General features: G+C 34.7%; 1 long non-coding RNA gene across 1 annotated transcript in view; it reads left to right on the top strand.

Annotated features, from left to right (window-relative positions):
* Positions 1-2,055: 2,055 nt before the first annotated feature.
* LOC116274179 overlaps positions 2,056-26,372 on the top strand; it is a 61,330-nt gene continuing 37,013 nt past the window's right edge. Inside the window, exon 1 of the long non-coding RNA XR_004182773.1 lies at positions 2,056-4,303. This is a non-coding gene — a long non-coding RNA (uncharacterized LOC116274179). The remainder of the gene's footprint in view (positions 4,304-26,372) is intronic.

Here is a 26,372-nt window from a genome sequence, read left to right on the forward strand (position 1 = left end):
GGCCAGTGGTTTGGCTGTACAGTTACGTCTGTGTCCTGAAGACTAGAGCAGCTCCATTTAATGAAGGAGAAAATTATTACTGGCTTGCTCTTTAGGTATTTTTTTTTTCTTAGATGATGGTGAACTTCTTTCAATCAGCTTTTCATAGAATTTTATTTAGCTTATGACTACCTAACAACAAAAATATTTTTAAAAAAACAGGAATTAGCTATACAATCTAACCTACCTTACTGAAGTTCTACATTAATGTTATAATCAACATTATAAGAAACAGGACAGAGGAAACTGGGAAAAAAAACTGTTAAATGTGTAAGGATTTTATTTTGGAATGATGGAAATGTTTCGGATATCATGTCATCACATTCTTCTCCAACTTTTGCTTTGGTGTGCTCTTTTTGATGGAGTATGGAGCTATAACACAATCATTTGGATTTTCTACTATGTGAACATTTGTAATATGTGATTTGGTGGCGGAATGATGGGAAAGAAACATAAAACATTTTGACACGTAAACAAGTTTCACCCATCAGTGAAGAAAACAGATGATTTATTAGACCTGTCTCTGGTCTGATTTTGGAACTATTGGCAGTGATTGCACAACATCGTGAATGAACTAAATACCACTGAATTGTTTACTTTAAAATGGTTGATTTTATGTTATGTCAATTTCACCTCAAAAAGTTAATTTTTAAAAATTATGACAGATATCAATATTTGTGTATCAGTTTACTAGGGCTGCCATAACAAAATACTACAGACTGGATGGCTTAAACAACAGAGATTTATTTGCTTATAGTTCTGGAGGCTAGACCTCCAAGATCAAGGCATCAACAGGTTCACTTTCTTCTGAGGGCTCTCTCCTTGGCTTCTAGATGGGCATTCTCTCTCTCTATCCTCACATAGTCTTTCATCTATGCATGTGTATTCTTGCTCTGTTCAAATTTCCTCTTGTTATAAAGACATCACCTTAATGGCCTCATTTTAACTTAATCATCTCTTAAAAGGCTGTATTTTCAAATGCAGTCACATTCTTAGGTTCTGCAGGTTAAGCTAAGGATGGCCAGGCCAACTTATCTTTGTATTCCTTCATCAAAATAAAAAAAAAAAATCAAGTATTCATCCCCAAAACACCAACTTTTTAATAGTGAGTTTAGACCCCAGGTCTATCTGACTCTAAAGTCTTTGTTCTTTCCAATATATTTGCTATTAGACAACTATATATTGCATATATTGTATAGTTGGCTAATAAATACCACATATACAAGCCAACTATACCACAGACCATAGAGAGATGGCACAGGCAGTATTAAGACAACAACAATAACAACAGTAAAATCTTATAGTTGATAAATAAAAAAGTAGGAGTAGTAGACTGAGAGCAAATGTCGTATGAGAAAACATTGAGATAAAAACATGCCTTTATAAAACATCTGTAATTTTAACTATATACATGTTACATAATTAATATATGCTAGACACCTTGCTAATTTTTTTACTTTCCTTAACTCAATGAGTCCTCATAGTCCTATGAGGTAGCCAATCATTGTGTCTTCTGAAACAGTAAAAGTTTTGTATGTTGTTTTTATCTACAGATAGACAGGTCTAATAAATCTTCTGTTTTCCTCACAGATGGGTGAAACTTGTTTACGTGTCAAAATGTTTTATGCTTCTTTCCCATCATTCCACCGCCAAATCACATATTACAAATGTTCACATGGTAGAAAATCCAAATGATTTTGTTAGAGCTCCATATTCCATCAAAAAGAGCACACCTAAGCAAAAGTTGGAGAAGAATGTAATTATATGATATCAACAATGATTCTGCCTCTTTCTTTTCTTTCCCCAAATAAAGGGCCATATTTGTAGTTTATCTTTGATTACCTGTGATTACCAATAACCCATTCAGTTCCACACTCAGTGTAGCTACTTGTTATAAGAGAGTTCGGAACACAGAGAGACAGACAGAGTAAGAGGAAGAGACTGATCAGGAAAATGTAGTCAAAATTTACAAAATGGGTTTCCTTTTTTTTTTTTTTTTTTTTGTGGCAGAAGTTGTAATGCACTCAATAACAGCAGTCCTCCCTCTGAGATACTACTACTTCCTAGAATTGACTTTAGGATTTTTTTTTGTTGTAATAACGAAATTTCTCTAAAATAAATATGTAGCCTAGATCTTCTTAGTGGTAGATTTATACTCATGTTTAGAAGGGACAATTGTGTAGATTTAACTTTGCAAAGTTTAATTTTAGGAAGAGAGAAAGGAATAAATATTTCTGTAACTAATACACTCTTCCATGAAATCATATCATGAAGAAATTCCTGAATATACATATAGCTCTTCTATCTACTAAACTTCTTCCCAAAGGAACACACATTTAAATTACATGATATTTATAAATATTTAAGTTAGAAAGTGAGTTTTTGCCATTTCCCATAGGAAATCAATGTACTTTATGCTAGTCATATTGCAAATAATCATATCTCAGAATTTCATTTGTAATTACCTTCAAAGATTACCATATAAACTATTAGGAATTTACTGCATTTTGTTAACTATATTATCCATATCTAAGATATTATTGCCACATCCAGTGTCGTAAAGCATTTGCCTTATGTTTTCTTCTAAGAATTGTATAGTTTTATGTCTTACATTTAGGCTTGTAATCCATTTTGAGTTAATTTTTATATATGGTGTTGGATTAGGCTCCAACTTGATTCTTTTACATGTGGAAATTCACTTTTCTCAACACCATTATTTTCCTTCTATTATAGATCCAGGGGTAGGTGTACAGGTTTGTTATATAGTTGTATTGCCTAATGCTGGGGCTTGGGCTTCTGGTGAATCCATCACCAAATAGTAAATATAGTATCCAATAGGTAGCTTTTTCAACCCTTGACCCTCTCCCTATTTCCTTTCTTTTGGAGTCCTCAGTCTGTTATTTCATCTTTATGTCCATGACAGCACCAATTTTTAAAGAGATTTTGCTTTTCCCATTGAAGTCTTCTGGGAATATAACCCTCCAAGTTGAAGGCAGAGGCTCAAAGAGATATTTGTACACCTATGTTTATAGCCGCATTACACAATAGTTAAAATATAGAAGAAACTTGTGTCCATCGACTGTTGAATAGACAGCAAAATGTTGTATATACATACAATGGAATATTATTCAACCCTACAAAAGAATGAAAGTCAGACACGCTGCAACATAGATGAACCTTGAGGACATTATGCTAGGTGAAACAAGCCAGTCACAAGAAGACCAAAACTGTGCAATTCTATTTATACGAGGTCCTTAGAGCACACACAAAACAGAAAACAGAATAGTGATTTCCTAGGGGCGGGGGAGATGGAAATGGGAAATTATTGTTTAATTGGTATAAAGTTTCAATTGTACTTGGTGAAGAGTGATGTGGCTGGATAGTGGTGATGATAGTGCAACATTGTGAATGTATTTCATTCCAGCAAAATGTACAGTTAAAAATAGTTTCCATGATAAATTTTACATTATGGATATTTTAACCACAATAACAAATTAGAAAAACACATACTCACAGGGAGAGTAAAAGTAAGATGTTTTGCTGTAAATGTTCATACAGATTTGGATAAGAGTCCTCAGGGGATATTTTGCCCTGACATTATGAAACCCAATGTTTTTCTCACAATCACTAAAGTATGTGTTTCTTAATCCATAAAAATTTGTATGGAATCTATGACATTTTACCTGCAACATTTATTTTTTTAAAGTGTTTGATGATAGAAAGATCAATAATAAGGTCACGTGATCTAGATATTCTAACCAACAAATAATAATAACTAATAGATACTAGGCTTAATACCTGAATGACAAAATAATCTGTATAACAATCCCCAATGACACAAGTTTACCTATGTAACAAACCTGCACTCATACCCTTGAACTTAAAATAAAAAGTTAAAAATAATAATGATAAACAGAGAAAATAACTCAATATGAAAAACTGGGGAAAGATGTGTATAATTAATTGAAAGTTCAGTAAGAATTGGTAAGATTTATTATTAAAAGAAAAAAACAAGCCACTACAAAATTCAGTGAAAGATCAGGATCTTTCACTGAAAGCAGGATCAGGAAAAAATAAAGCTCCTATACTCCAGTATTAAAGAATCATATCTAATTTAGTATTATAATGCTTTATCTGGTTCTTCCCATTAGACTGCTTTATTCTAAGAGTGCCAAAGAAACCTTCAGCAACATCAAAAAATGGAAATCTTATTTCAAGGACAACTCAATTATTTTATGAAGTTAGATCTTGACTTTCATGAAAGGTAAGAAATCTAATTTTAGTGACTAAATAATACACAAATAAGGACAATAAAGGTAAATACCATTAAAAACGAATAAAGGTAAATACCATTAAAAAAGAGTGAAGATGTAGCTAAAACCTAGCTTAATTGCCCCGATGCATGTCTATGTATTTGTGAGAAAGTAAATGCTTACAAGTTCCACTCTGTATCCTCAAAGGTCTCTCTGTCCTCAAAGGCAAAAGCCAAAGTAAAATAACTTAAAATAGAGGTTTTTAGCTAGATACAAAAATAACACAATAAAATATTATTTTTATTCTTAAGATAATAAGACATTGTCTCTGCAAGTCTTTGAGATGGCAACATGCACATTCATATATATTTACAGTAGCTGAGTCACCAACGAGCTTCAGAGATGCAGATTAGCTCATAAGCTCTCCAGTTTCCACTGATTCTGTTGTTCTATCTTCCCTCGATTAATAGCACATGGCCAATCACTCCAGTGTTTTCACAATTTATTTTGTCTCACACATACACACACAATCACTTGTGCATGAAACTGTGTGAACCCACGTGTACACACACACGTTAATCTGCTATATAGGACTACGTTTTATTTAGGCCTTTATACACACATGTCCTAATATTTCTGTCTCCCCAATTAATTCATTATACATATATCCTTTTTATGATAAAAAGAAAATGCCATTATAGAAATCAAATTTGGGAATTAAATATTTTTCTTTCTAACATTTATGAGTAGTATAAATTCTTATTTGCATAGAACCAGTTTTTTACAGAGATAAAATAACTGATGTCATTTTTAAAGTTTTCCATAATTCCTCCACCAAAAATAAAATTATTCTATTTAACCTCATGAGGTCTCAACAATTCTCATTCTTCGAAAGCATGGTGTACCAAGAAAATTAGATATTCTCTAATATCTGCTTTTCAATATGATTGGCATTGTTATGCTAAACTCTTCTATTTTGAAACTATGTCTTCTAGGCATAACATCACTTTATTTTGAATGAGTGACATTCTAAATGTCTAAATACCAAGTGACATCTTGTTTATCTGGAATTTCTGAGGCCTCAAATTGTTTTTAATGAAATTTAAGTTAGATGTTCTCAATTTAGTATAATAATTTTGCAAAACAAAACAAGTGCTTATAAGTTGTATTTCCCAGTCAAATAAAATGTTATAAGTGTGAACACCCAAACACTCTCATAGACATAAAAATCATCTACAGTTTTCTTTCCTCCCGTGAAACAAATCAGGATGCATCTCTGAAAGTCAAAAGATCATGTCACTCCTATATTTCGTTTTCTTCTATTTCTGCCTCACAACTCTCCACTTGCTAGTAGCAATACTGGCAAAAATAAAATTATTAAGATGATACTTCTGTCACAACAGTTTCAAAAAGCCTCTAAAGAACAATGCGGCAATATTTCAAATTTATCCACTTCTTTCATTCTCTCATTCCCCAAAAGATCTACCAACTGTTGTACTTTAATAAATACATCACAAGACAAACAATGAACCTATTAGGATATGTGGCATATAATGTAGACTTTTTCTTTCTGAATTAATGTTTGAATTTCTAATTTTGCTTCAAAAATTACAAAAATCAAAAACAGAAACATGAAATATTTAAAAATCTCACAATATACATGTGGTCAACAAGCATATGAAAATAAGTTTAATGTGACCGATCATTAGAGAAATGCAAATCAAAATCACAATGAGATACCATCTCACAACAATCAGAATGGTTATTATCAGAAAAGTCAAAAATAACAGATCCTGACAAAGTTGCAGAGGAAAATGAATGCATATACACTGTTGGGAGTGTAAATTGGTTCAACCATTGTGAAAAGCAGTATGGAAATTCCTCAAAGATATAAAAATGGAAGCACCATTTGACCCAGCAATCCCATTACTGGGTATATACCCAAAGGAATATAAATCACTCTATCATAAAATGCATACGTATGGTCATTGCAGCACTATTCACAACAGCAAAGACATGGAATCAACCTAAGTTCACATTAGCGACAGACTGGATATAGAAAAGGTGGTATATGTACACATATACACCATGGAATGCCATGCAGCTATAAAAAATAATGAGATCATGTCATTTTCAGGGATATGGATGAAGCTGGAGGCCATCATTCTTGGCAAACTAACGCAGGAACAGAAAAGCAAATACCATGTGTTCTCACTTATAAGTGGAAGCTAAATAATAAGAACACCTGTACATTGAAGGGGAGCAAGAGACACTGGGGCCTACCAGCAGGTTGAAGGTGGGAGGAGGGAGAGGATCGGGAGAAATAACTAAGGGTTACTAGGCTTAATACCTGGGTGATGAAATAATCTGTACCACAAACCCCCGTGACATGAGTTTACCTGTATAACAAACTTGCAGATGTACCCCTGAACTGAAAGTAAAAGTTAAAAACATAATTATTTGATGTATTATATTTGAATATTCTTTTATTTATGATAAACAAGGCTCACTGTTTTTCCTCCAAGCTACAATATAGTATTTGTTCTGATTTATTATTATCCACCTGATCACAAAAAATGACTTTGTAAAGTGTTTACTTTTTATGAGTATGTTCTGCTTTACTAATAGTTGTTCTTTTTTTCTGCCATACTGCCACATTCTACATCTCCTGGAAGCACTTTTCACATTGTATTGTATGCCATGTAGTGCATATTCTGCTTGAAATGATAGATGATTAATTTTGATAGATAATTGATTTTATTCTAAACAGTGTGCTATTGTTGTACTGACAGCACCATATGTTCTCATTAGTCAAAATTCTCAACTGCCAACAATGTAAATGCATTAGATTCTGAAAAGCAATGCTTGGAGAACTTTTAGCAACATGACAAACTAAGGTGATGCATGCAGTGCTCTTATAAATTAAAAAAAAAAAAAGTTTGATAAATTAGAGCAATTAAATAAAAAGTCTAACTCAAAAGAAGGGGATAGCCTCATGTACCAAAATAAGAGAATGAAGAAAGCCATAATTTTAAGATGAAAGTGAACTTACAAGTAAATCATTTCTCATACTCATTGTAAGATATGAAACCTATTATTAAATACATACGAGGTTCACATGGACACACGGCAAGGAACGACACACACTGGAGCCTGATTAAAAATGAGGGCTGTGGAGAGGGAGAGCATCAGGAAGAAGAACTAATGGAGGTTGGGCTTAATACCTGGGTGATGGGTTGATCTGCACAGGAAACTACCATGGCACACGTTTACCTATGTAACAAATCTGCACATTCTGCACATGTACCCAGGAACTTAAAATAAAAGTTAAAGGAAAAAAAAAATAAGAAAAATAAAAATAAGAAAAGAAAAGCATCCAAACCAAAAAAAAAAAAAAAAAAAAGAAAAGAAAAAGAAAAGACCCACCACCAACAACAAATAACCAAGCAACCAAGCAAGCAATGTAGTGTTCCCCTAACTCAGCATCAAATGCAAAGAACACTTCTTCCCATTAACATGCATAGTTGGGCAGTTTTCAGTGTGACTAGGACTTCCGGTGAAAAGTGATTTTTACAAAATCAAAGCCTCAATTATGGGCCACACACAGTTTAGGGTCCAAACTTGCATAGTGTGAATTGTGATGATATTTTTAATAAGAGGAGTTGGAGAGGAATTAGAAGTTAGTCACTAGAAAAATACCTAAATAACATTTGGTAGATGCCCACTACAGCATACTTACTTAGAAAAAAAAAAAAAAAAGACTAGTATACACAGAGCTACATAGGTAGATATTAAAATATACTTTCAAGTGAAAAAGTCAAGAACTCAAATGACATTTAGAGCATGATACAACTAACAAACCTATACCACTGATGCATTCGAATGCCACAAGATATATTTTATAAAGATAAGTTCACAGTCAAATGCATTTATCAAATCTATTAAGCAGGATATTTATGATAAGAAAGAAATATACATTTGCTTCTGGAATGTAACAGCAAATTAAAATAATATAAATGGTCCCAAAATAAGTGAGAGGTTGTGCATAAACCAATTATGACACCGTGCTATGAAAGAGGATAGCAAATAACTCAACTCTATATATCTAATTCCCATTAAATAATATAATAAAACAAAGGTGTGTACAAAATTTATAGAACAAGAAATAAATAATACAGTAATTATAAAATATACACTTATGTAATTAAATAATAACTGTTTGTCTACTCAGGCTGCCACAACAAAATACCACAGACTGAGTGGCTTTAACCACATAAATTAATTTCTCACAGTCCTGGAGGTTGGGAAGTCGAAGACGAAGGTGGTGGCTGATTAAATTCCTGGCAAATGTGCACTCTTTCTGTAGCCTGGGGATGGCTGCCTTCTTATTATGCCCTGATATGGTAGAGAGAGACAGCTTTGTTGTCTCTTTCTCTTTCTCCGAAGGCACCATCCATTTCAGATTTGGGCCCATTCTTTATGGTTTCATTTACCCTTAATTAACTCCCTGCACAGCCTATCTCCAAAGATCATCACACTGAAGGTTAAAGGCCTCAAGAAAAAAATTGGAGGGACACAATCTAGTTCATAGCTACAATTAAAACACTATGTATGAAACTTGCGGGATTCCACCTAAGAGTTACCTAGGGCAGCAATTCCAATTCTGACATGATACCAGGTGGCGCTCTGCAAACCAACTTCCCCACAAAGTGAACCGTATTTATTTTTAAATACACACACACGGAGACCTCGACATTTAAAATCTTTGAAAAAGGTCTTAAAGGTACACAGCAAATGAATACATATTTTAAAAATATTAATAAAATAAAATTAATGGTATTCAATAAATATCTAATAAAAGTTATCAGTAAAAGTTAAAGTCTGTCATTTACCTGTTGCTAATCCACGTTCTAAGCAGACCAATTAAGAGATAGGTGTTCCCTTTTCCAATGCAGACTCCACTCACAGGATGGAGGCTTTGCTTGGGATGTGATGCTGTTAAAAATACTAGGTCCCCCAATCCTCTTTGCACCAGCTTTTGGGGTGGAGATTTTATACTAGAAAAGCCAAGTCAAGAAGACATGGAGCTGTGGCCCCGTTCTATCATGTACTCAGCTCCTAAATGAAGAGTGTCATTCAAGAGAAGGTCACCATGGTCCTTGCCCCCAACACAAAGCCATGGCTTAGAGATTTTGCACTGGACAAAAACAGGCCACAAAACAGAGAGCTGCAAATTTCTCCTTAGGAAACAACATCATTTGTAACGGAATCCGTAGAAGTTCAAGACTAAGGGCATTCTCAAAATCATTGGAGCTTGTGGTGAAAGGCACTTGGGAGGAGAATGGTAGTTCCTTGAAGACATAACCTAAGCTACAGGCCAACTAGTTTGCCCGGGAGAACTGGGGAAAAAGAAAGTTGGGAGGCCAGTTTTGGGGACCAGAACAAATCTCAAATACTGACCTGGGAAACTATTCTCTCAAAGGAGCTCAAGTTTCATTGGATCAGTCTACAAAACAATTTATTTCCCAGGATATTGTTGAAAGCAATAGCAATTAGCAGAGTTCAACAGCTTGGTGTGGCCAGGGAAAGAGACAAAAGAGAGCCCTACCAAATCCCTTGTGATTCCAGGTTGACTGTGGACATAGCCAAGGCTTTGCATCCTTGGAAGAAAGCTCAGAGGTTTTATACTGCCCAGAAGTAAAGAACGGGATAAGCAAACGCTAACATTTTAAGAAAGGGGAATAATATTTGACAATTAAAATAAATAAACTGAGTTTAAATTTATCAAGACAGATCAATCTCAAGTATAATGCTGAGTGAAAAAAGATAGATATGCACAAAATTCAGAAAAATGATTGTCACCTTAGTGAAGAGAGTGAAATGGAATTAAAGAAAAATATAACAATGTTTCAACTTTATAAATAACTTTTTCTTTCCATAAAAGTGACATGAAGAAAATATGAAAATAGTTTATTTTTTGTATAATTAATTTTTTATTTCTAATTATATTTTGATGTATATTAATTTAAATGAAGGTTAAGTAGTCTTTTATAATTTTCTGTAGTTCTCTTTAGGTTCGAAATGTAGCACAATTAAAATAAAGACTTAAACTATATTAGTAATATGCATTAGTAAGTAAACTATAAGAACAGCCATAGAAAAACATGTTGCTATGGTTTGAAGTTGTCCCCCAAAATTCATTTATTGGAACTTAATCCCCAATGCAACTATATTGAGAGATGGGGCTGTTGAAAGGTAATTAGATCATGAAGGCTCTGCTTTCAGATTAATGCTGATATTGCAAGAGTGAGTAAGTTATCAAGGGAGTAAGTTCCTGTTTAAAAAAGATGAGGCCGGTGGCTTGGTGCATGCCTGTAGTCCCAGCACTTTGGGAGGTGGAAGCAGGCAGATCACCTGAGGTCAGGAGTCTGAGACCAGCCTGGCCAACATGGTGAAACCCTTTCTCTACTAAAGTTACACAAATTAGCCGGGCGTGGTGGCGGGCGCCTGTAGTCCCAGCTACTCAGGAGGCTGAGGCAGGAGAAAGACGTCAACCTGCGAGGCGGAGCTTGCAGTGAGCTGAGATAGCGCCACTGCAGTCCGGCCTGGGCGAAAGAGCGAGACTTCGTCTCAAATAAAAAAATAAAAATAAAAATAAAAAATAAAGAAAAAAGAAAAAAGAAAAAAAAAACTGGCTGTGGTGTTGGGCGCCTGTAATCCCAACTACTCGGGAGGCTGAGGCTGGAGAATCGCTTGAACCTGGGAGGCAGAGGTTGCAGTGAACTGAGATTGCGCTGTTACGCTCTAGCCTGGGCAATAAAAGCGAAACTCCATTCCAAAAATTAAAAAAAATAAAATAAAGATGAGTTGGCTCCCTCTACTCTTGCTCTTGACAGCATTCTCTAGCTCTTTCGTTAACTTTCTACTGTAGAAAGTAGCAAAAATGCTCACATCAGAAATTGACACCTTGATATTGAGCTTCCTGGCCTCCAGCACTGTGAGAAATAAATTTGTATTCTTTTTAAATTGTCCAGTCCCATGTTTACTGTTTTAGTAACAGAAAGCCTACTAAGACACAAATAAGAATCAGGAAATGATACATTTATGACAGATATTAAAACAAATGAACTTGTTTTCAAAAGAAGTGAAATACGTTTTTCTGAAAGTTATAAATTAGTGAAATGGACTTAAAAAGAAGAAAAGACATCTGAGATTCTGAGGCATCCAAATACAATTAGATAAATTAACTCATTCATTTTCCACAACCTTGTCAATATACGATAAAGTTTAATATGCATATTTTAATGCGTTAGCAATTTCACGCGTAGGTATAAAACTCCAAGAATCTCACCTACATGTGAAAATGAGGCATGTAAATGACCATTCAATGCAACAGTTCTTATCACAGCTATGTAAGAAAAACCTCCCACATGTCAACCAAAAGTAGAGTGGTTAACCTGCAGTATAATCATACAGTGAAATTTTATAAGCTTTCAAAGTGAACTAGAGTTACACATGCTAATGTAAATAAATGTTAAATAAAACCGGCCTGGTGTGGTGGCTCACACCTGTAATCCGAGCACTTTGGGAGACAGAGGCAGGAGGATGACCTGAGGTCAGGAGTTCAAGACCAGACTGACTAACGTGGTGAAGCCCCATCTCCACTGAAAATGCAAAAATTAGCCAGGTGTAGTGGCAGACACTTGTATTCCCAGCTACTCTGGAGGCTGAGGCAGGAGAATTGCTTGAACCCAGGAGGTGGAGGTTGAAGTGAGCTGAGATAGCAACATTGTACTCTAGCCTGGGACAAGAGCGAAACTCCATCTCCAAATAAATAAAAGAATAAAAGAATAAATAAATAAAATAAATAAATAAATAAAATCCATAATCTCAAACAATGATGTGAATTTGAAGCTGGATATATGCAATATAAATAACTGTAAATATTTAAAATGAAAATGAGAACAATATAATTTATGTATTTATATATTTGTAATAAAAAATATAAAAACATGTTTAAGAAACAAAAAAATTCGGATAATGATTTCCCTGGTGTAAAATGATGTAAAATATTATTGAGAAAGATCCAGGTATCTCCCTCCAGCTGTCTCTTAAAGATTTACTTCTTTAAGAAAAATTGAGAAAAAAATAATTATAAAACCTAGTAAAAATCTAAAAGAATACAATTCAAGAAGCTGGCCTCAGATGTAACTTAATAAACATTGCTTTTCTTGTATTCCATTATTTCTAACTTTCACAGTGAAGTGTTAAGCAAATATTGAGGTGATAGCTGGAATGAGAAAGTGGTATACTTTCTCCATGAGGCCCATTGTTTAAAGTAATATACTTATTAAACAGACGCTGAAGTACGTATCTGTAATAGTCACTAATTAAAATGCATGAATAAAAATCAAGAAATTATGACACTTTAATACTGTTCATTTTCCCAATTTCTATCACTCAAACATGCCTCTGGAAAAAAAAAAAAAAAGTTTTTCTTTGATAAAACGATTTGCCTTATACTTCCAGAAATACTACAACTTCCATTTACGACACTCCTTACTTTCAGACTAAATCAATTTAAAAATTGTTTAAGATTTTATATTAAACTTCTTCAAGCTAATGTTATTGCTACTGGATGTAGCTGACTGTGTCTATTGACTTTGACATTGTCATTCCGAGTTATAAATATTAATGGTAGCAAAACTTCTGTGGATCAATAAATCTTTACGGTGATTTTAAAAATGTCAATTTTGCCTGAAGATTAAAAGTATATTTTGTATATTAACTAAAAACTTCTTCATCAATTATTACATTCTCTCTTCCCAGACTTTCCTCTCTGGTATATGGCCTTGGTAACAGACCAGAAAATCTGTCGTTCACCAAAAGTTTCAAGAATTAAGAGCCAGTGGAATTCACAGTACTTACAGAGTTAGATGCCAGGGGATACGATGATAATGAGTATAGCTCTCACTTCACAAAGCAAAGTGGACAAAACAGAAATGGGCAGTTTTTCCCATGATTTGTCTGTAGAGAGAAAGAGAAAGCACAGATACATTTTGTTTTTCAAACTTCCAACCTGATATATTTGTTGGTTGGCCCTATCAAAATCTCAACACATCTAAAACTGAACTAGTTCATATTCTTCTCTATGCCCTTCTAACTCCACACACTTCCTTCTCTCACAGCAATCTCTGACTCTGATAATTGCACAATGACCTGTCCACATAGGGAACCCCCATCTTTTCTCTATCTCCACCATGATCATCTGAGTTTAGGTCACTATAGCTTCTTGCTTAGACCTTTTCCCATCATCTGCCTGTTTTGCCTCCCTCCAGTTTTCAACCATCCGATATAGTCTACAACGATGGTGAGTGGCTCCTCTAAAATGAAAAGTGAATCATGTCAGGGCTTTCAAGTTGTATTTGGTATAATGTTCAAGCTTTTCATTATATTTTCAGGACCCCTCTTCACTATCTCCTGCCCATGTATCCACATTCACCTCTTGTCACCTCACACCTCCACTTTAATCTCCAGCAGTACACACTCACCTTTTAATTTCTTGAATCCCACTAATTCTGCTTGGCCTCCAAGACTGTATATGCTAATACCTCTTCTTGAAATATTTCCCATTTCTATTTTTAGTCTAGATAATTCTCATGTATCTTTCTGGCTAATGGCTACTTCTTTCAGGATGCCTTCTTTGCCCTTCTAGGTTAGGATATGTCCTGTTGTATTTGCTTGTATTATCTATCCCATCACAGCATATATGCATTTTAGTTTATTTGCTTCTTGACTGACTGTAATCTCCATAAAAGCAGAGGCTATTGTCATCTTGCTCACCATTAAACAGCTTATACCTAAAACCTGTGTGGCCTATAGTTGATGCCTAGAAACTTTTTTCGTGAAGGAGGCAGGAAGCAAATACATGATTAATTAAAGGAACATAGCAAAGATTCTTAGGTATGGTCTAGTGAGAAAGAACACTCTTCATAAGTCAGGTGAAGTAAATGTATTACTCATACATAGGCAGCAAGGATACACAGAAGCCTTGGGTCTACAGTGAGTTAGTCTTCCAAGGCTCAGTACAACTGCCCAGGGCAGATGGAGTCTCATCACCATGTGCTCCATGTATCTCTGCTGCTGAGGGACTCCAAAAGCACTTTGCTCTGGGTGTTATAACCAGAGTCCCCAGCTGAGTCACTGCGCTGAGTCACTGTAGAACATCCTATTCTGGGAGAAATGAGGACACAAACTGGGCTGTTTCACATATTTCCTCTTTATCTCAGAATGTTCCTCTTGGATATCACCCATGTATACTTCCTTTTTGAACCGTAATCTTTTTAGTAAAATTCATCAGAATCTACAAATCTCTTGGAACATTCTGTCTGATAATTGTAACCAAGAGGGAGAAGAACTGGGTCAGCAAAGGCCATCTGGAGACCTGTCCTTCTGCAAATCATTAAGGCCCATGCAATACGTGATCATTAATCTATGACATTGTAGTGTTAGAGTAGTAACTTTATTAAGATTTAATTTAAAAAATTTAGTAATTCTTCCAAATCTGATATAATAAGTGGGCTAAAAATGTAATCATAACATATTTTAGAATGTTTCACTTCTAAGCACAAACAGAAATAGTTTAATGAATTTCTATATAAATATAATATTAGTTATATTTAAATAATTAAGAATGCAGAAAGAGTATAAATTTAGTGAAACATTTTCCATTCCCAGGGAAATCTACTAGTATATTTACATTGCAGTAAAATGTTGCTTTTTAAAATTTACATTTTACAGCCAGGCGCGGTGGCTCACTCCTGTAATCCCAGTACTTTGGGAGGCCGAGGCGGGCAGATCACGAGGTCAAGAGATTGAGACCATCCTGGCCAACTTGGTGAAACCCCATCTCTACTAAAAATACAAAAATTAGCCAGGCGTGGTGGCAGGTGCCTGTAATCCCAGCTACTCAGGAGGCTGAGGCAGGAGAATAGCTGGAATCCAGGAGGCAGAGGTTGCAGTGAACCGAGATTGTGCCACTGCACTCCAGTCTGGTGACAGAGCGAGACTCCATCTTAAAAAAACAAAACAAGCAAACAAAAATAAAACTTACACTTTACAGAGCCCATTTTGTTTCCAATGGTTATATAATTTCTATTGTTTTTGAAATATATTACCTTTTGAAAAAGAAATTAAAATAATCTGCTGATGCTCTACATAATTGTCTCATGGTTTATAATTGTAAGTAGTACATTCAGACCTTGAAATAAATATATAATTCTTATTATTAACGGAGGGATTAAACCTTTTCTAAATATCAAAATTTTACTGTAATTAAATTTAACTGACATTTTACTAAGACTTTTCACTTAGCATCATAAACAGATAATAGCATATCATGCTTATTTTTATTTCCTCATCAATTTCCAAGCATCAAATATATTGCCTAGAAAATAGTTGGTATGTGAAAATTATTTTTTCAAAGGATGTCTCACAGAATGACAAATGGAGAATTACACACACAAGAAATGATGTTTTAAAATACAATGTAAGCATAACTCTCTCTGAAAAAATAAAAATTGGGGCTATAAAATCTTAATATAAACAACTAGTAATGGCAGAGGCAGGACTTGAATTCAATATTTTCTGCTTTCCAAGTAAAATGTACTTCATAGCATATAATCATTTAAAAATAAATAAATATATCTGTAAATAAATTAGTTATAAATGGCTATTTGCTTATAACAAGTTTATTCATAAGCAATGTAGTCTGCTACTATAATGTATCCATTTATGTGGTTATTTATAAATTACTTACATAACATCTCCTACCTGAATCCTCAAGAGACATGTTTGAGCCTCTAGGGGTGAAAACCGGGCAGTGACATTTATTTCACTGGTTTTCGGTCAGTCACTCCACAAGGTGGCAGTGTAGTATTATTACAAATAATACCCCGCCTGTAAATTTTGTTTTTCTTTTTTTTTTAAGAAATTTTTTTTTTTTTCACGTACCTTGGGGAATTATTTTACCTTTTTTTTTTTTCCATGTGATATATCTTAAGGTTAAACAAATTCTGAGTAAATTTTAGATTTCATACATGGTACAAACAAGACAAAATGAGCTTGTTTTAGGTGCCTGAATGATACAAGCTATCCAAGATTTGTTGAATATCCTGTCAACATTTTGAAGAGAAATATCTTTACTGAAAAAGGAAGGAAACCTCTTGTATATATAATCATTTCTTATTGTCTTACAAAAGCACATTATGTTGAAAGGGAAGGTTCATCACAATCTATATTGAGTCTAACGAAGGTAATGCTCTGAATTTAAAATTATAATTCTGGATATTTTCATGGATGTTTTTAATTATAAAGAGGAAGAATCACTTGTACAATTGCATATATAAATTGATATCACCCATGTATACTTCCTTTTTGAACTATAATATTTTTAGTAAAATTCATCAGAATCTACAAATCTATGAAAGTACCCAAAGTGTATCTCATCAACTCCTTTGTGTTCTGTAGTAGTTTTCACAAATTCTTGTCGTGCTCAAGAATTCATGATATTCAAAAGTTTCACCATTAAGTAGAAATAGAGATACAGAAAGAGGCATGTTATGAAGTTTTTAATACAGAAAGTCATGATTTTGGCAATGAATTTATGATGCTTTATTTTGTCATCCTTCTCATCTTGGATAAGTTGAAGTGGGAATGTGTTTGCAGTCATATATGCTGTAGGCAAGAAGATGTTTATTGAGGAGCAACTATTTATTCCTATTTTCAGAGAGCAGTCTCCAGACTAATGAATACTCCAGACTAATAAATACACAGGATAATAAGAACAATTCTATTACCCATTTTCATTATTTGCTCTTTTTTTTTTTTTTTTTCTAAATCTTGTTTTTTACTGTAAACACTTATGGTCTAATGAAAAAAGACACTTTATAAAATTCAAAATACTAGGGTCTTCTTTATTGGGTTCTATCTTCCCAGCACTATTTCACTTTTTTTATGGTAATAGATACTTCTCCCTCCTTTAAAAAATTTTTTTCTTCCCCACTTAAACCATATTATGAGGGAGTTCCAGTCACAATGTTATGGAGCTGGACCTGTAGCCTAGACGTGGTCGATCATATTTCCCTATGCCTCTAAGTAGAATAATTAAGAGTAGACTTATGACTCAACCCAGGCCAATCATAATCCTTCCTTAGTATATCATCTGTTAGAACTTGGAGAGGGAGAGAGAGAGAAAACTGCAGTAGGAAGGATTTAGCCAAGTAGAAAAAAAAAGAGAAAAATTGATGAGGTGGGCAGAGTGCTGATGGTATTTTATCTGCAGTTTCAGTCACTGAAGTCCCTGTAGATGATACCTGCTTATCTTCTGTTAATTCTGTGAGTCATAGGATCTTTCCAATAAACACCATTATCTGCTTCAGTTAGTTTATTTGGGTTTCTGTCATCTGCAACCAGAAAAATTCTGACTAGACAACTGTTTTGCAAGATCTGCAAGTGATATTTTTAAAAATAATTTTATTGATCATCTGGCAAAATACAGGCAAGTAAATCACAAGAAGTAGGACATATTCTAAAATATATGATAATCATGTTTTAAGCCCTTTATAAACATCAGATTTGGAAGAAGAATTACAACTCAAAGAAAAGTATATTACAAAATAAATAAATATGTTGAGCTATAATTGAGCTATAAGTTTAATTCAATCAATGTTTTTGTTTCCTTAATAAAAATTTTAATACCACACCCACCTCTCTTAAACTTCATATTCCTCACCACCACAGCTAAGCACTGGAAAAAAAAAAAAAATAGGCCAGACACAGTGGCTCATGCCTGTAATCCCAGCACTTTGGGAGGCCGAGGTGGGCAGATCACTTGAAGTCAGGTGTTCGAGACCAGCCTGGCCAACATGGTGAAACCCTGTCTCTACCAAAACTACAAAAATTAGCCAGGCATGGTGGCGTGCACCTGTAATCCCAGCTGTTTGGGAGGCTGAGGCAGGAAAATAGTCTGAACACAGGAAGAGGAGGTTGCAGTGCGCTGAGATTGAGCCACTGCACTCCAGCCTGGGCAACAGAGTAAGACTACATCTCAAAATAATAATGATAATAATAATAATATTGTCAATGAGGCAGAAAAGGAGTCAAAGGAAGAACGTTCAAAGGTGAGGGTTGGAAACTAAAAATCAGAAGCCTATAGGAAATGATCATTAGAGAAACAGGGAAATGTCAGGTTGTGTTTGTGGAGTTGAGAATAGTGAAGTCAATGTCTGTATGTCAGAACAAGATGCATTAAGAATCCACTGAAAAGCGTTTAAGAAATGGCACTGTGGAAAGAATTTGAAGTTGAGAACCAGTCAGAATAAAATAATTATGGAAATATAGGAGTTTAACAAAGAAATCTTTATTATGGATGATGTCTGTTTTGGCTAAGGTACATTTTAGTTCATCATTCTTCATTTTTGCTTTTATTTTGTTGCATTATTTGTTTTGTTCTAACTTATTTTTAAGAATTACAGTGCATCTACCTGATTACATTTGAGGATTATCTTGAAGTGTCACCAACTAAATGAGCAAGTGAGCTAAAAAAGAGAAGAAAAACAAGATTTAGATCTAGATAATTTTGTGGAACGAGGTAACTGTATGGCATGTCTTATATTTAAACTTTGATAATTGTATGTAAAGTTAGTTTAAAGTAAACTATATTAAAGAACATGGCAAAAGTAATTAAATGAACATTTTGTGTAATGCAGAGCAATAAAGAGTACTTTTATATTTTGAATTAGAGAGCTGGTGCTATTGATAAGAAAAAAAATCAATGAATGTGCTGATTATTGATTTTTCAAGAGAAACTGGTTCAGAAAAAATAATGTCAGAGAAAAAGGATAAAATTTTCATCAAAAGGCAGCGTTGTACAATTAATTGTTCAGTTCTACATTATCTGTGCTTACTGCCAATTAAGAAAAAGCAATGAGATAAAAATTCCATCAAACTATGAAAGATTAATTTTGCCACCTGTGTGAAAGATAAACATTTTTAAGCCATATTGATGGACATTTATAATGAGGTAAAAGCAATTCTTGAACTTTACCCCCAATTTATTCTCCATATTTTCATTAAACAAACTTAAGTCAGAAAACCTAGTTGATTTCTGCCTGATATACATCCTACATAATGAATTTCAATTATAATTATTCAGAAGACCTCAATTCTGAATTAGTGTGCTTTTTTTTCTTTTTACTCTCAATGCAAACCATTAACATCATGTTTCCCATTCTTTATATTCTCTTTAATGATTATGAATGACAGTGATGTTTCTCGATTCTATAGCATATACTTTGTCAATGTATAATCTGGAAAAGTTCAAAGCCAAACAAATACAAGTGTTTGCTTTGTTTTGTTTTACTAATGTAATAATTTACCTACATCAATAAAAAGACAAAGGATAGTTAGCCTGAACTATTCACCTGATGACTTCCAGTTGAGAATTTATATAATATCTTAAATACCACAGTGATCACATAAGTATACAATATTACACATATGTACTTCTGAAGTTATTTCTCTAACATAATAATATAATATGGCATATTGTATATTAAATGGAATAATTATTGTCTAAGAAAATACATGTAATTAATTATTTGTTTTCTCTAAATTATATTTTTCTCAACAAATTATGTTACAGGCTAATACATGATTAAATTGTCACAGATTAGAAAATATTGAAGGTGGTACTAATAAGGTTTATTATATGTACCCTATCAAAGAATCTAAAAAAACTGATACAATTGAATTTCCCAAACTCTCCCCTTCTCTGTGTTAAAAATTAACATATTCATATATTCAAAACACATCCATGTGAGTTTCCTTTATATGAACTCAAACACTATTAGAGACCTCTATAGTTTGATGCAGACACATCTGTTGAAACCATATATAATGAAGCTCGTGGCAATCCCAATGGAGCCATAAACAGATAAGCTATTCAATAACCATTTCCAAGTTCATATATTTAAAAAGTCATAGAATTTTATTTTAACTCTGTGATTTCAGTAAGAGCCATAGAATTCAATGGCTATATGCTGTCCGAAGGCTTTGGCTACTAAATGTTGTGTTGCATTCTGAAGGGTATTTCTAAGAGTAACCAGAAGAGAGCATCCATATCTCAGAGACACCTGGAGCTAATTTAGTAAGGCACAGAAGTTCTACCATACCACTTAAGCCAACTCTTTTTGAGGAAATGATGATAAATTTCTTTTGATCATGCTCAAATGGCTTAGGAAATGACTGGGAGGTAGTTGATATTCCAAGATTCAAGCATCCAGCATTCTAAAAAAAAAAAAAAAAAAAAACCCAACATAACTGTGTCCTAGTTCTGCAAATTTGTTATCAAAACAATTTAGGCTAAGCATTATAGTCATATACTTATTCCAGGGCACATCAGGCCACTAATGTAATTACTGAATGGGTTCTAAGAAGAAGGAAATTAAATTAAGAAAAACTGTTTTGCATAGCAGTGATTTATAACCTACTTTACTCCCCAGCTAGTGAGAAGTGTGAAATCCAAGTTTTGCAAAATACAGTTTTAATAGTAAAATATTTGAAAAAGAATTCGTAGGAGGAAAAGGAGACTCATCAAATCAAAGGAGAAGTTATAATCACATGTGAGCCTTTACAATTGTATTTGAATCATAATGGTTCTAAACCTAGTAAATGAAAATCCATTATTTTTCAAGTGATGCAAACTATTTCAGATTCTGCTCTGCAGTGGGGTGTAATTTGAACTCTGTGTATGTACACATTATTTGTATATAAATTATGTGTCTTTTTTTTTTCTATGTCTTCATTTCTAAGTCCTGATTATTTAAACTCTACTAAGCTTTCTGCCCCATAAAATTAATCTTTGGTACTTGAGTCAGAACAGAAAGTTTTCTCATAAATCTCATGTCAATTAGGTCAGGTTAACTCATCATAACATTGCATGCTAAACTATAATAAATACATAAATCAAAAAATGATTAACTGTAAGTTGCAACATTTTCAGGCTTAAAGCATATTAGAAAAGTTGCTGGAATGAAATAATTTTGCATACTTTTTTTTAAAATTTAATTTTATTTTATTTTATTATTATACTTTGAGTTCTAGGGTACATGTGCATAACGTGCAGGTTTGTTACATATGTATACTTGTGCCATGTTGCTGTGCTGCAACCATCAGCTCGTCAGCACCCATCAACTCCTCATTTACATCAGGTATAACTTCCAATGCAATCCCTCCCCCCTCCCCCCTCCCCATGATAGGCCCCAGTGTGTGATGTTCCCTCCCAAGTCCAGGTGATCTCATTGTTCAGTTCCCACCTATGAGTGAGAAACATGCGGTGCTTGGTTTTCTGTTCTTGTGATAGTTTGCTAAGAATGATGGTTTCCAGGGGCCAGACCATGTCCCTACAAAGGACACAACTCATCCTTTTTTATGGCCGTGTGCTAGTATTCCATGGTGTATATGTGCCACATTTTCTTAATCCAGTCTGTCACTGATGGACATTTGGGTTGATTCTAAGTCTTTATATTGTGAATAGTGCTTCAATAAACATACGGTGCATGTGTCTTTGAGCAGCATGATTTATAACTTTTGGGTATATCCCCTATAATGGGATGGTTGGGTCATATGGTACATCTAGTTCTAGATCCTTGAGGAATTGCCATACTGTTTTCCATAATGGCTGAACTAGTTTACAATCCCACCAACAGTGTAAAAGTGTTCCTATTTCTCCACATCCTCTCCAGCACCTGTTGTTTCCCCGACTTTTTAATGATCGCCATTCTAACTGGTGTGAGATGGTATCTCATTGTGGTTTTGATTTGCATTTGATGGCCAGTGATGATGAGCATTTTCATGTGTCTGTTGGCTGTATGAATGTCTTCTTTGAGAAGTGTCTGTTCATCCTTTGCCCACTTTTCAGGGGGTTGTTTGTTTTTCTTTGTAAATTTGTTTGCCTCTTTTGTAGGTTCTGGATATTAGCCCTTTGTCAGATGAGTAGATTGCAAAATGTTCTCCCATTCTGTAGGTTGCCTGTTCACTCTTGATGGTAGTTTCTTTTGCTGTGCAGAAGCTCTTTAGTTTAATGAGATCCCATTTGTCAATTTTGGCTTTTGCTGCCGTTGCTTTGGTGTTTTAGACATGAAGTCTTTGCCCATGCCTATGTCCTGAATGGTACTACCTAGGTTTTCTCCTCTCTAGATTTTATGGTATTAGGTCTAACATTTAAGTCTCTAATCCATCTTGAATTAATTTTCGTATAAGGAGTAAGAAAGGATCCAGTTTCAGCTTTCTACTTATGGCTAGCCAATTTCCTTACACCATTTATTAAATAGGAACTTTTCCCCATTTCTTGTTTATTCCAGATTTGTCAAAGATCAGATGGCTGTAGATGTGTGGTATTATTTCTTGAGGACTCTGTTCTGTTCCATTGGTCTATATCTCTGTTTTGGTACCAGTACCACGCTGTTTTGGTTACTGTAGCCTTGTAGTATAGTTTGAAGTCAGGTAGCTTGGATGCCTCCAGCTTTGTTCTTTTGACTTAGGATTGTCTTGAGATATGGGCTTTGGTTCCATATGAACTTTAAAGCAGTTTTTTCCCAATTCTGTGAAGAAACTCATTGGTAGCTTGAGGGGGGATGGCATTGAATCCATAAATAACCTTGGGTAGTATGGCCATTTTCACGATATTGATTCTTCTTCCTATCCATGAGCATGGTGGTATGTCTCTTCCATTTCCATAGGTTCCTCTTTTATTTCACTGGAGCAGTGGTTTGTAGTTCTCCTTGAAGAGGTCCTTTACATCCCTTGTCAGCTGATTCTAGGTATTTTTATTCTCTTTTGAAGCAATTCAGAATGGAAGTTCATTCCTGATTTGGCTCTCTGTTTGTCTGTTGGTGTATAGGAATGCTTGTCATTTTGCACATTAATTTTGTATCCTGAGACCTTGCTGAAGTTGCTTATCAGCTTAAGGAGATTTTTGGCTGAGACAATGGGGTTTTCTAAATATACAATCATGTCATCTGCAAAGAGGGACAATTTGACTTTCTTTCTTTTTCCTAACTGAATAATTCTTGATTTCTTTCTCTGCCTGACTGCCCTAGCCAGAACTTCCAACACTATGTTGAATAGAGCAGGGGAGAGAGGCATCCCTGTCTTGTGCCAGTTTTCAAAGGAATTTTTCCAGTTTTTGCCCATTCAGCATGATATTGGCTGTGGGTTTGTCATAAATAGCTCTTATTATTTTGAGGCAATGTTCCATCAATACCGAATTTATTGAGTGTTTTTAGTTACGATATTGCTGAATTTTGTCAAAAGCCTTTTCTGCATCTATTGAGATAATCATGTGGTTCTTGTCTTGGTTCTGTTGGATATGCTGGATTATGTTTATTGATTTGCTATCGTTGAACCAGCCTTGTATCCTAGGGATGAAGCCCACTTGATCATGGTGGATAAGCTTTTTGATGCTGCTGGAACTGGGTTTGCCAGTATTTTTATTGAGGATTTTTGCACGATGTTCATCAGGGAGGCTAGTCTGTAAATTTCTTTTTGTTGTGTTCTGCCAGGTTTTGGTATCAGGATGGATGTTGGCCTCATAAAATGAGTTAGGAGGATTCCTTCTTTTCTATTGATTGGAATAGTTTCAGAAGGAATGGTACCCAGCTTCCTCCTTGTACCTCTGGTAGAATTCAGCTGTGAATCCATCTGGTCCTGACTTTTTGCTGGTGGCTATTAATATTGCCTCAATTCTCGAGCCTGCTATTGGTCTATTCAGGGTCCAACTTTCCTGGTTTAGTCTTGGAAGAGTGTAAGTGTCCAGGAAATTATCCATTTCTTCAGATTTTCCAGTTTATTTACATAGAGGTGTTTTGTATTCTCTGATGGTAGTTTGTATTTCTGTGGATCATCAGTGGTGATATCCCCTTTATCATTTTTATTGCATCAATTTGATTCTTCTCTTTTCCTCTTCTTTATTAGTCTTTAAGTAGCGGTCTGTCAATTCTGAAAGATCTTTTCAAAACCAACCTGATCCATTGGATTTTGGAGGGTTTTTTGTGTCTCTATCTCCTTCTCAGTTCTGCTCTGATCTTTAGTTATTTCTTGCCTCTGCTAGCTTTGAATGTGTGCTTGTTCCTTACTTCTCTAGTTCTTTTAATTGTGATGTTAAAGTGTCAATTTTAGATCTTCCAGCTTTCTTTGTAGCATTTAGTGCTATAAATTTCCACACACTGCTGTTTTAAATGTGTCCCAGAGATTCTGGTATGTTGCATCTTTGTTCTCATTGGTTTCAAAGAACTTCTTTATTTCTGCCTTCATTTTGTTGGTACCCAGTAGTCATTCAGGAGAATTCAGTTTCCATGTAGTTGAGTTGATTTGACTGAGCTTCTGAACCTGAGTTCTAGTTTGATTGCACTGTGGTCTGAGAGACAGTTTGTTATAATTTCTGTCTTTGTACATTTGCTTATATGCCTACTTCCAATTATGGGCAATTTTTGGGAATAAGTGCTATGTGGTGCTGAGAAGACTGTATATTCTGTTGATTTGGGGTGGAGAGTTCTATAGATGTTCATTAGTCTGCTTGCTGCAGAGATGAGTTCAAATTCCTGGATATCCTTGTTAACTTTCTGTTCCTGTTGATCTGTCTAATGTTGACAGTAGTGCTGGAAGCTCCCATTATTATTGTATGCCTAAGTTCCTTTGTAAGTCTCTAAGGACTTGCTTATGAATCTGGGTGCTCCTGTATTGGGTGGCTATATATTTAGGATAGTTAGCTCTTCCTGTTGAATTGATCCCTTTACCATTATGTAATGGCCTTCTTGTCTCTTTTGATCTTTGATGGTTTAAAAGTCTGTTTTGTCAGAGACTAGTAATGCAACCTCCCTGCTTTTTTGTTCTCCATTTGCTTGGTAAATCCCTTTCCCTCCATCCCTTTATTTTGAGCCTATGTGTCGTCTCTGCATGTGAGATGGGTCTCTATCACAGCAGACTGATGGGTCTTGGACTCTGCATCCAGCTTGCCAGTCTGTGTGTTTTAATTGGAGATGAATCCATTTACATTTAAGGTTAATATTGTTATGTGTGAACTCTGATCCTGCCATTATGATATTAACTGGTTATTTTGCCTGCTAGCTGATGCAGTTTCTTCCTAGCCTCGGCGGTCTTACATTTTTGCATGTTTCTTAAATGGTTGGCACCAGTTGTTCTCCATGTTTAGTGCTTCCTTCAGGGTCTCTTTGTGGCAGGCCTAGTGGTAACAAAATTTAAGCATTTGCTTATCTGTAAAGGATTTATTTCTCCTTCACTTATGAAACTTAGTTTGGCTGAATATGAAATTCTGGGTTGAAAATTCTTTCTTTAAGAATGCTGAATATGGCCCCCACTCTCTTCTGGCTTTTTAGGAGTTTCTGCCAAGAGATCTGCTGTTAGTCTGATGGGCTTCCTTTGTGGGTAACCTGACCTTTCTTCTCTGGCTGCCCTTAAGATTTTTTCCTTCCCCATTTCAACTTTGGTGAATCTGGCAATTATGTGTCTGAGTTAGTTCTTCTCAGAGGAGAATATCTTTTGTGGTAATTCTCTGTATTCTGATTTGAATGTTGGCCTGCCCTGCTATAGTTGGGGAAGTTCTCCTGGATGATATCCTGAGGAGTGTTTTCCAACTTGGTTCCATTTTTCCCCCCATTTTCAGGCATCCCAATCAGACGAGACGGTCTTTTTACATAATCCCATACTTGCAGGCTTTGTTCATTTCTTTTTCTTCTTTTTCTTTTTGTTTCTCTCTTCTCTCGCTTCATTTCATTCATTTGATCCTCAATTGTTGATACTTTATTCCAGTTGATTGAGTCACATTGAAGCTTGTAGTATTTGGTTATGTATTTCTGGGGCCATGGTTTCATCTCTTTCTATTTCTGTTTATGACTTTCTCTGCATTTTTTTCACTTAATTTGTTTCATCAATTCTTCCACTTTTTTTTCTTAAGATTTTAGTTTCTTTATGCTTGTATATGTAATTCCTCTCCTTTAGCTC

This window comes from Papio anubis, chromosome 3 (genome assembly GCF_008728515.1).
Source record: "Papio anubis isolate 15944 chromosome 3, Panubis1.0, whole genome shotgun sequence".
NCBI classification, from domain to species: Eukaryota; Metazoa; Chordata; class Mammalia; order Primates; family Cercopithecidae; genus Papio; species Papio anubis.